The sequence below is a fragment of the Molossus molossus genome, unplaced genomic scaffold, assembly GCF_014108415.1.
Source record: "Molossus molossus isolate mMolMol1 unplaced genomic scaffold, mMolMol1.p scaffold_m16_p_18, whole genome shotgun sequence".
NCBI lineage: Eukaryota > Metazoa > Chordata > Mammalia > Chiroptera > Molossidae > Molossus > Molossus molossus.
The window spans coordinates 52432647-52444971 of NW_023425353.1; positions in this window are offsets into that span (position 1 = coordinate 52432647).

Sequence of the window (12325 nt, forward strand, 5' to 3'; positions counted from 1 at the left end):
TTTTAACTTAGTTTTAATTTTAACTATTTTATTTTAACTCAAATAGAAGCAGACTCATAGATACAGATAACAGACTGACAGCTGTCAGAGGGAAAGAAGTTTGAAGGACTAGGTGAAAAGGGTGAAGGGATTAAGAAAAACAAGACATGCCCTGGCCGGTTTGGCTCAGCGGTTAGAGTGGCCTGTGGACCAGAGAGTCCCGGGTTCAGTTCCCACTAAGGGCAGGTACCTCGGTTGCAGTTTGTGCCTGGCCCCGGTTGGGGTCGTATGGCTGGCAGCCACTCAATGTGTCTCCTCATCGATGTTTCTCTCTCTCTCTTCCTCCCTCTCTCCCTCCCGCTGTATCTGAAGATAAATGCAAAAATGTCCTCGGGTGAGGATAAAAAGAAAAACAAAACACAAAACCTCATAGACAAAGACAACAGTAATGGTGATTATGAGTGGGAAAGGGGTGTGAGGGAGGGAGAAGAGGGTAAAGGGGGAATAAATGGTGATAGAAGGAGACTTGACTTTGGGTGGTGAACACAATATACAGAGAGATGATGAATTATAGAATTGTAGACTCGAAACATATAATTTATTAACCAATGTCATCCCAATAAATTCAATATAAAGTAATTAAATAAATAAAATTTATTGAATTAAAAAAACTAATAGGCGTGGCTACATTGTACCCCTCGTAAGGAAGATCACAGAGTGGCAAGAGCCGAGGCGAGATGGCTGAGCAGATCCGGGAGGAACTGAACGCTTGGCAGAGCCTTCATCCCAAGGGCAGTGTGGGCTCCCCCAGGGCCTCGTGCAAAAAGTGCCACATTTACCAGCCTGCTTTGGATGGATTATTGCCCTGGTAGACAAACCCCTGCCCTCTTGCCGTAAGACCAAGAAGGATTTTGGAGTAATCCCATGGTCAGCTGACTTTCCCGCCCAGATAGACAGGACAGCTGGAGAGCCCTCAGGGCCAAGAGGAAGGCCAGGAGCCAGCAAGGGAACACAGAGAACAAGGATTTAAAAACAGTGCTTGCTTTTCAACCTTGAGCCTTGAAAATATGCAGTAGGAGAATTAGAAAATCTTGTTTCTGGGTACCACATTCTCTGGTTCATCTACGTTTCTAAGCTTTTGAGGGATGTATAAATTGATTTCCAAAATGTTCTGAGTTTTCATTCAACAAAACTATGTATCGCCTGCTCTGTGCCCGACACCAAAAGAACAACGGAGAAGAAAACGTGGGTGCTGATTGCAAGACCCTCAAAGCCCTCACCGAGCAATAGATACATGAACAATTAATTACAAGTGTGTGTTGAAGCCCCTAGAACAGTACAGAGCATGTTGTGGACAAAAGCATGATGGCTGGAATTTTAAATTTTGTTTTGGAAAATAAATACAGCAGATTGAGTTCATTATGCTCCACGGTTCACAGCATCAACCACCACCTGTCTCCTCTTTATTTCATTTTCTCCCATTCAGTTCCCGCTCCTGTATGTCCCTCTTCCTCATAGGCACCACTTGGACGAACTTGATGAGTACTCTTACATATGTTGGTGTCCTTGTAAAAATATACAGAAGTCGCCCTGGCCGGTTTGGCTCAGCGGTTAGAGCATCGGCCTGCGGTCCGGAGAGACCCAGGTTCAGGCATGTACCTTGGTTGCAGTTTGTCCCCGTCCCTGGTTGGTTGTGCGGGTGGCGACCACTCGATGTGTCCCTTTCACATTGATGTTTCTCTCTCTCTCTGTTCCTCTCTCTCCCTCCCACTCTACCTGGACAAAAAATGGAAAAATGTCCTCGGGTGAGGATGATAAAAAAATATATATATATATATATATTTATTCTGTATATATACAGAAGTCATGTCGTGCCATAGATCTTAATCTGCTTCTTTCAGCCAACACTGATTTTAAGATCTATCCACCATGCACATGCGTATCTGGTTCATAGCACCTACCTGCTGGAAAGTACCTCATAGGTTGCATCTATTCCACAGTACTTATTCCATTCCCCTATTGATAGAAGTCTGGTTGCCTCCACTTGCCCAACTACCACATGAATGCTAAGATAAACATCCATGGATCTGTTTATTCATGGGATGTGAGCAAATCTTTGGAGTATTTACTACCTAGGGGTGTGCTGTATGGTTCACGAAGTATATGCAAAGTCCCTATAGTTGCATTTAGTCCATTTGGGAAGCATAAACTATTATCTTTAGGCCTGATGAAATCTTTGTTTCATATGTCTATATCCTTTGCCTCTGATACTCCATTTCTTAGAATTTATCCTACAGATACAATTGTACAAGTAGGCAAAGCTACATGTACAGGCTATTTGCTATAGTTCTTGTTAATAATGGTGGCAGCCCTTCAGTGTCCATCAGTGAGGGAATTCTATTCATTTCCTGTGGCGGCTGCTGTATTCATTACCACGAACTTGGCAGTTTAACAGAGCACAAGTTTCTTCTTTCACAGTTCTGTGAGCCAGAAGTCTGAATTCAATATCTCTGGTCCAACCTCAGTGTCAGCTGGGCCTCACTTCCTCTGGAGGCCCTAGAGTAGCCTGCCCCTGCATCTCCCAGCTCCCGAGGGCTGCTGACGTTCCTTGGCATGTGTCCACAACACCCCAGTCTCTGCCTGTGTCTTCACATCACCTTCTCCTCCGCGTGCATCAAATCTCCACCCAGATCATCCAGGATAATCTTCGCATCTCAAGACCCCTAATTTGATCACATCTGCAAAGACTATTTTTCAAATAAGGTAACATTTACAAGTTCTAGGGATTAAAATGTGGGCATTTTGGGGGGCCATTATTCAGTGTACTATAGAAATAATTAAATAAATCATGATATAGTCCTACAATGAAATATTTTGCCATCATTAAAAATAATAAAATGGGCCCTGGCCAGTTTGGCTCAGCGGTTAGAGCGTCGGCCTGCGGTCCGGAGAGACCCGGGTTCGGTTCCCGCTAAGGGCACGTACCTTGGTTGCAGTTTGTCCCCGGCCCTGGTTGGTCGTGCGGGTGGCAGCCACTCGATGTGTCCCTTCACGTCGATGTTTCTCACTCTCTCTCCCTTCCTCTCTCTCCCTCCCGCTCTATCTGTACAAAAAATGGAAAAAATATCCTCGGGTGAGGATAAAAAAAAAAAAATAATAATAATAATAATAATAAAATGGAACTCTATATATTAATATGAAAACATGTGAAGGGCATACTGTTAAGAGATGAAAAGTGCACTGCAGAACTATAGCTAGCCCTGGCCGGTTTGGCTCAGCGGTTAGAGCATCGGCCTGCGGTCCAGAGAGACCCGGGTTCGGTTCCCGCTAAGGGCACATACCTTGGTTGCAGTTTGTCCCCGGCCCTGGTCGGTTGTGCGGGTGGCGCCCTCTCGATGTGTCCCTTTCACATCGATGTTTCTCTCTCTCTCTCTGTTCCTCTCTCTCCCTCCCACTCTACCTGAACAAAAAATGGAAAAATGTCCTCGGGTGAGGATAAAAAATAAATAAATAAAATAAAAAATAAATAAAAAGGTTATATTTGTTTAAAAAAAAAAGAACTATAACTATAGTATTATCCTACACTAATTTATATATATGATACATGTACTAATATGTGTTTAAAATATATATCTGAATATACACACAAAAGTAGCAGTTGGAGGTGGGTCAGGAAGAGGAGAGAATTTACTCTTTCTTTATACTCGTCTATATTGTTTAGATTTGGGGGGGATCATGGACAGGTTCTTTTTACATTACTGTAAAATGTTTCTGTTCTAACATAGTCTCTGGCCCACCTACCTGCAGCCCTGGCCCTGCCGTGCAGGGGCCCTGCTTTCCCAAGCAATCTTCTTTTGCATGAGAAGCAGAACAAAATGCTTTTTTCAACCCCCTGTGAAGCCCTGTAGTTGTCCTCTTTTGCCACCTGTTGTTGAACCTGCGGTGTTAAGTCATAATGAACGGAGAAAGCAGCTGATGAGTCAGTTTTCATAGTGAGCAAACACAGGAGCTATTCAATTAATCAGCATGTAAGCCTTCAAATCCATGTCTCCCTTGGGCTGTGTGGCTTCCCAGCTGGAGAGACTTGAGCAAGTGACTTAACCTCTCAGACTTTCTTATCTATAAAATGAGGAAATGGTATGGGCTCCCTCAGAGGACTAAATGAGATGATGCATTTCCAAGTGTCTGGCATGAGCAGAGTTGCAATCTGCCTGGGTGTAAATAAATGCATCGGTGAAATTCAAGGTGGTGAACAGCAGGGGTGATTTTATACATAAAGTCAGATTTGAAATAGCCAGGTGCATTGCTGTCATACGAGCCCTGCACCACCTGAGCAGTTCTGCAGTATGGATGCCAGTTAGTCCTAGCTGTGCGACCCTCACACAAGTCACTTCCCCATTCTGGCTCCAAGTTTCATCACCTGAAAAATGAAGGCACTCAACTACGACCTCTAAGTCTCTTCTGGCTCTCTCACATTCTATAATTCTGGGGACTTGGACACAAGATTCATGATTGTGCTTATCAATCAATGTGTTTCTTCAAGAATTTATAGAGAATGCTCTATTACCTTGAGGATAAAAACTGAATGGAGCCCTGGCCGGTTTGGCTCAGCTCATGGACCAAAAGGTCTCAGGTTTGATTCTGGGTAAAGGGCACATACCTGGGTTTCAGGTTTGATCCTAGGCCACTGGGGCCATGCGAAGGCAATCAGTCAATGTCTCTCTCTCTCTCTCTCTTCCCCCCCCCTCCCTCCCTCCCTTCCACCTATCTAAAAATTCATGGAAAAATATCCTCAGGTAAGGATTAATAACAACAAAAAACGAAATGAATTTTCTGTGAATTGAATTGTGTCCCTTCCTCAAAATTCACATAGTGAAGTCCTAACCCCCAGTGGGACTTTATTCAGAGATACGGCCTCTAAAGAGATAATAAAAGTTAAATGAGGTCATAAGGGTGAGGCCCTCATCCAATAGGACTGGTGTCCTAAGAAGAAGGAGTCACATTAGTAAGATAGTGGAATAGGAAGTCCCAGTCCTCATTCTCCCACAGAAACACCTTTCATGGTTAAAAGCACTCAATAAACTAATTATAGAAAGAATTTACCTCAACATAATAAAGGCTATATATAAAAAGCCCACAGCTAACATCATACTGAACAGTGAAGAACTGAAACCTTTCCTCTAATATCAGGAACAAGGCAAAGATCCCACTCTCATCACTTCAATTCAGCACAGTTCTAGAAGTGCTTGTCAAAGCAATGAGGCAAGAAAAAGAAATACAAGACATCCAAATCAGAAAGGAAGAAGTGAAATTATCTCTGTTCACAAATAACATTATCTTGTATGTAGGAAACCCTAAAGATTCCACCCCAAAAATAAACTGTTAGAACTAATAACTGAAGAAAGTGGTAGGATACACAATCACTTGCTTTTTTTTAAGTTAATCCTCATCCAAGAATAGTTTTCCTTTTTTTTTTTCTTTCTTTCTTTTTTTTTTTTTAGGTACAGTGGAAGGGAGGGAGGGAGAGAGAGAGAAACATTGATGTGAGAGAAACACATCAACTGGTTGCCTCCTGCACGACTCCAACTGGGGCCTGGGATTGAACCTGCAACCCAGGTATGTGCCCTTGACTGGAATCAAATCCAAGTCCCTTCAGTCTGTGGGTCAATGTTCTAATCGCTGAGCCAAACTGGCCAGGGCCACTTGCATTTTTACACACTAGCAATGAACTATCCAAAAAAGAAATAAGAAAACAATCCCATTTAAAATTCATAGAAATAAACTTAACCAGGAAGATGAAAGATTGGTACATGGAAAACTACAAAACATCGGTAAAGAAAATGTTTAAATCTCAAATAAATGGAAAGAGATTCCATGCTCATAGCTTGGAATATTTAGTATTGTTAAAATGTTCATACTTTCCAAAGTGATCTATAGATTCAATGCTAACCCCAACAAAAACCCAATGACCTTTTTTTTACAAAAATAGAAAAAATAATCCTAAAATTCATATGGAACCCCAAAAGATCCTGAAAGGCAAAGCAATATTGAGGAAGAAGAACAAAGCTGGAGGCATCACATATTCTAATTTCAAAATATATTACAGAGCTACAGAAATTAAAACAGTATGGTACTGGCATAAAAACAGACATATAGAACAGAAGAGAGAGCCTGGATATAAACCCATTCATGTTCAGTGAACTGATCGTCAGCAAGGGTGCCAAGAATACACAATGGGGAAAAGAGAGTCTTATGAACAAATGGTGTTGGGAAAACTGGGAAAGCTACAGGCAAAGTAATGAAATTGGACCTTTATATTACACCATACACAAAAATCCACTCAAAATCAGTTAAAGACTCACACATAAGACCTGAAACTGTAAAATTCCTAAAAGAAAACAGGGGGAGAACTTCTTCTTCTTTTTTTTTTTTTTTTATCCTCACCGGAGGACATTTTTTTCCATTTTTTGTTCAGATAGAGTGGGAAGGAGAGAGAGAGAGAGAGAGAGAGAAACATCGATGTGAAAGGGACACATCGAGTGGTTGCCACCCACATGACCCAACCAGGGCCAGGGACAAACTGCAACCGAGGTACGTGCCCTTAGCGGGAACGAGAACTTCTTGACATTGGTCTTGTCAGTGGAATTTTTGGATGTGATAACAAAAGCAAAAATAAACAAGTGAGACTACATCAAACTAAAAAGCTTCTGCATGGCATAGAATGCAATCAACAGAATGAAAAATCAACCTACATAATGGGAGAAAATATTTACAAACTATATACCTGACAAAAGATTGATATCCAAACTACATAAGGAACTCATAAAATTTAGTATCACAAACACAAATATCCTAATTACCAAGTGAGCAAAGGACTTTAGGATAGACATTGCTCTAAAGGAGACAAACAAATGGCCAACAGGAATATAATAAGGTACTTACCATCACTAAGCATCAGAAGAATGCAAATCAAAATCACAATGGGATATTATCTTATACCTGTTAGGATGGTTATTACTAAAAAGAAAAGAGAACTAGCTCTGGTTGATTTGGCTCAGCAGTTAGAGTGTTGGCCCACAGACCAGAGAGTCCTGGATTTGGTTCCTGCTAGGGGCACGAACCTCAGTTGCAGTTTGTCCCCAGCCCTGGTTGGGGTCATGTGGGTGGCAGTCTGTCAATGTGTATCTCTCACATCAATGTTTCTCTCTTCCTCCCTCTCTCCTTCTTGCTCTATCTGAAGATAAATGCAAAAATGTCCTCAGGTGAGGATAAAAAAAAATTGTTGAGGGTATAAAACTAATACAAAATAATATTGAATGTAAACTGTAACTGAAAAAAAAGAATTGTTGAGGGTAGATGTCATGTCAAGTGCTCTTACCACAAAAACTAACAAACACACACAAAGAAGAAGAGCTACCGGAGATGTGTGTGCACAGAGGAAGGGCCATGTGAGGACACAGCGAGAAGGTGGCCACCTGTTAGCTAAAGAGAGTGGCCTTAGAAGCCTTAGGGCAGCCAAACCTACCAACGCTTTGATCTCGGATTTCCAGCCTCCAGAACTGTGAGGAAATAAATTTCTGTTGTTTGAGCCCCCTAGTCTGTGGTATTGTGTTATGGCACCCTAACCAGACTAATCCAGAAGTTAAAAGTCAAATTTCATCGAAGTTTCATTTGGGAATGCTCAGAGGTTTCATAGAATGGTTAACCATTAAAAGGGTTTATCCTGGCATGATAAGAACCATATATAGATGTTCTCTCTTATTGGTTTTGGTAATTAGAATAGGTTATAAAAATCGACTGCAATTTTTTAGATTTTCAAGTTTTGATTCTCTCAACAGTTCAGTTCGGGAAGCAGAATTAAATAGCACAACATCAGGTAGTTATTTCACCTCTGAGCCTCCCTTTTATCATTTGTTAAATAAAGGATTTAGATTAGATCACCTCTAATTCTCTGTCCTTTGATGTTCTATCAAGCCAGGTGAATTTTGAGCAATTGCATTCATCGTATCACTAAACTTAAAGAAACAAATGATTACAAACTCCTAAAGGAAAACTATAGTTGTTAAAAACTATTATGGAGCCCAAGCCGGTTTGGCTCAGCGGTTAGAGCGTTGGCCTGTGGTCTGGAGAGACCCGGGTTCGGTTCCTGCTAAGGGCATGTACCTCAGTTGCAGTTTGTCCCCAGCCTGGTTGGGTAGTGCAGGTGGCGACCACTCAATGTGTATCCCTTTCACATCGATGTTTCTCTCTCTCTCTTTCTCTCTTTCCCTCCTGCTCTATCTGAACAAAGAATGGAAAAATGTCCTCCGGTGAGGATAAAAAAAAAAAAAACTATTATGGTAAAGAAGTTTGATCCCAATACTTCAAAAAAAATCAGCTTAGTCCATAGATTGACGCACTGGTAGAAAGATCAGATTGAATATCTGTGATCTTAGACAAATGTTCATTCTCGCTCTGCTTCCATTTACTTTTTTGTTGCATGAAGATGATTCTGATACCTTTACGTTCACCTTAAGCAGACTCCTTCAGATATTTTTTAAAAATGGGAAAGAGTCGCCCTGGCCAGTTTGGCTCAGCGGTTAGAGCGTCGCCCTGCGGTCCGGAGAGACCCGGGTTCGGTTCCCGCTAAGGGCATGTACCTCGGTTACAGTTTGTCCCCGGCCCTGGTTGGTCGTGCGGGTGGCAGCCACTCGATGTGTCCCTTCACGTCGATGTTTCTCTTTCTCTCTCCCTTCCTCTCTCTCCCTCCCACTCTATCTATACAAAAAAATGGAAAAGTATCCTCGGGTGAGGATTAAAAAAAAAAAGGGAAATAGTCTTGGAAAAAATTAATAAAGCCCGGCTGGTGTGGCTCAGTGGTTGAGCGACAACCCATGCACCAAGAGGTCACGAGTTCAATTCCCGGTCAGGGTACATGCCCAGGTTGTGGATCCGATCCCCAGTGGGGGGCATATAGGAGGCAGCCAATCGATGTTCTCTCTCATCAGTGTTTCGATCTCTCTCTCCCTCTCTCTAAAAATCAATAAAAAACATTTTTTAAAAAAAGTTAATAAACATACTATACACAACATTTGAACAGATCTTTGCATCCCTGGAACTGGACATCAGTGGATGAATTTGGAGGTTGGTCTACTGTGTCCATTAAACACAACAAAAAAAGAAAATAATGCTTCCTGCGGAGTCACTGTGGAAATAACTGAATAAAAACAAGCAGAGCCCTGGCCAGTTTGGCTCAGCGGTTAGAGCGTCGGCCTGCGGTCCGGAGAGACCCGGGTTCGGTTCCCGCTAAGGGCACGTGCCTCGGTTGCAGTTTGTCCCCGGCCCTGGTTGGTCGTGCGGGTGGCAGCCACTCGATGTGTCCCTTCACGTCGATGTTTCTCTCTCTCTCTCCCTCCCACTCTATCTGTACAAAAAATGGAAAAATGTCCTCGGGTGAGGATAAAAAAAAAAAAAAAAAGCAGAAATTTAACACACACACAAACACTTTCAAAGAACTGAGCAGTGAAAAGTTGAGAAGAAGTGAGGAAAGAAAAAAATTACAATTGGTAGATATTTGAAAAAAAAGATTCACAGTGGAGGAAAAGGGAAAGTGAAAGGGAAGAGGAGTGGGAAAGAAATGGGAAAAAAGGTGGCGGGGTGATCATTTCCACGAGAGACGGCCGCAGCCACTGTTAATTTGGGTGGTTGTGCAAATGTTACCACATTCCAATTTTAGAACCTCACCCTCAAATTCCCTTGGATTGAATTCCACAAGCTGAACCCTCCAAAATCCACAGTAGTTTGAGGAATTGGGGGACATCTTTTAGCAAAGTCTAAAGTTGTTTTTCTTCTATCCAGCCACCAGGGGGTGATACATTTCATTCAATTCGACAAACATTTAGAGAAGGTTATCAAGTGCAGGGTACCCAGAGGCTACCCCATGAATAAGGCACTCACTGTTCGTAATATTCAAGGATACTTGATGATATGTTTACACAAATGATAACTCAGAAGAAATGAGCTATAGAGTTGTATTTGAGCTAAGTCTTTAATGCTGGGTGGGAATTCATAATAAGCAGAGATGTGTGGTAGGAAGAAGGTTCTAAGGAAAGAAATACATTTGGAAAGAAAGACTGGTGGCGAAGGTCAACTAAGCTTCAGGCTTTTATTATAGTTGGAATAGAAAGCATTTTTTTAACTCTATGTTTTTTATACATTAACATTCACAGACCACTTAATGGAGTTTGGTTCCATATATAAATAACCGAACAGAAGTCAGTCATAAAAGAGACTTAACAAAAAATTTAAATGCAGTTATAAAAGTTATTAGCCAGTGTTTCTTTTCAATGGGTGAGGTAAAATTGTTTGCAGTCTCTCATCATGTTATCACTATCTGACTCCACAATCAATAGCTTGATATATAGTCTGGTTCTTCATCAAGTTAGTTTCCTTTCTTATCCTTTATTTCTATTTAACTAGAAAATATAAAGTGCAATTATAGATCTTTAGCTATAGCAGTAGGGCTTCTGGTTCTGAAAGTTGGTTCTAGATATTGGATCAAGCATGGACCCCAAAGTTTTGGAGAGATTTTGCTCCAAATTCTATGCACAGTGTTCTCTAAAAGCAGAGTGAATGAGCCTATTAAACTAAACACCAGAACTCTAGATGCCTGGTCCACTTTTAGGATGCTTTTGGCTCTGATAGTGAATTTTCATAGCTTGTTACAACATTTCAGTATTAACTTTTGTACTTTTTATTTTTCACAGCTTTACTGAGGCATAATTTATATGCCATTGTAAGTGTGGCTTAGAAGTATACAATTGAATGATTTTTAATAAACTTACAAAGCTATACAATTGTGACATTCACATTTTAGAACACTCTTTCTCACTGTGGGGGAGGGGGAATTTCTCCTTCTTTCCCTCTTAGTCCTCTGGCTGGCTTAAGAATTAAAATGCGCCCTGGCCGGTTTGGCTCAGCAGTTAGAGCGTCGGCCTGTGGTCCAGAGAGTCCCGGGTTCGGTTCCCGCTAAGGGCACATACCTTGGTTGCAGTTTGTCCCTGGCCCTGGATGGGGTCATGTGGGTGGCAACCAGTCGATGTGTCTCTCTTACATCGATGTTTTTCTCTCTTTCTTTACCCCTCTCTCCCTCCCGCTCTATCTGAACATAAATGCAAAAAATGTCCTCGGGTGAGGATAAAAAAAAAAAAGAATTAAAATGAAATAAGACAGATGAACAGGAGAAAATAAACTTTAATTACATATGTACATATGGCTGTTCCATAAGAATACGGGCTCCAAGGACAAATTGGGCAGTTGAGGCTTACAGGCCATCTTGAGCTCAGGAGGGGGGTGCAGTGGTTTGGGACTGCAATTCATATGGAGATGAGAAAGCAAATATTTGGTAAACAAATGTCTGCTGGGCCACCCTTACCAATGGGGCACAGAGACTTTGACCAAAGGGGCCTTACTAGGTTCCTCTCTATCACACCTAATTCACATAAAGCTTGTTATCTGTGATGCTAGCTCCCTTCCTGGGTCAGGTCCTCTATCTAAATTATTTTAGGCAGTTATGGAAAAGGTCAAAGGGTCTTCCTGAGTCTTAAAAATAACTAACTTAAAATAATCAATATCCCCCAAAGGGCATATTTTGGGGTGGCAATTTCCCGGAGCGCATTTGCAGACCTCTCCCTTCCCAACCCAGCCCCACCCAGGCAAACACTGGTCTACTTTCTGTTCATCTAAAATTGACTTTTCTGGGCCTGGCTGGTTTGGCTCAGCAGTTAGAGCACCAGCCTACGGACCAAAGAGTCAGAGGTTCACTTCCCAGTTGAGAGCACCTGGGTTGCAGGTTTGATCCCCAACCCCACCATGCGGGAGGCAACCAACTGATGTGTCTCTCTCCCTCCCTCCCTTCCACTCCATCTAAAAAAAAAAAAAAAATCAATTAAAAAATATACTCCGGTGAGGATTAATAAAAAATAAAATAGTCCGGCCTGTGTGGCTCAGTAGTTGAGCATCAACCTATGCACAAAGAGATCGCCAGTTCGATTCCCGGTCAGGGCAGATTCCCAGGTTGTGGGCCAGATCCCGTGGGGAGCATGCAGGAGGCAGCCTATTGATGTTCTCTCTCATCAATGTTTCTCTCTCTCTCTCCCTCTCCTTTCTTCTTTCTCTAAAATCAATAAAGGAGAAAAAAAATTAAAAATAAAAGAAATTGCCCTGGCCAGTTTTGCTCAGTGGTTAGAGCATCGACCTGCGGTCCAGAGAGACCTGGGTTCGGTTCCCGCTAAGGGCACGTACCTTGGTTGTAGTTTGTCCTCAGCCCTGGTTGGGTTGTGTGGGTGGCAGCCACTCGATGTGTCCC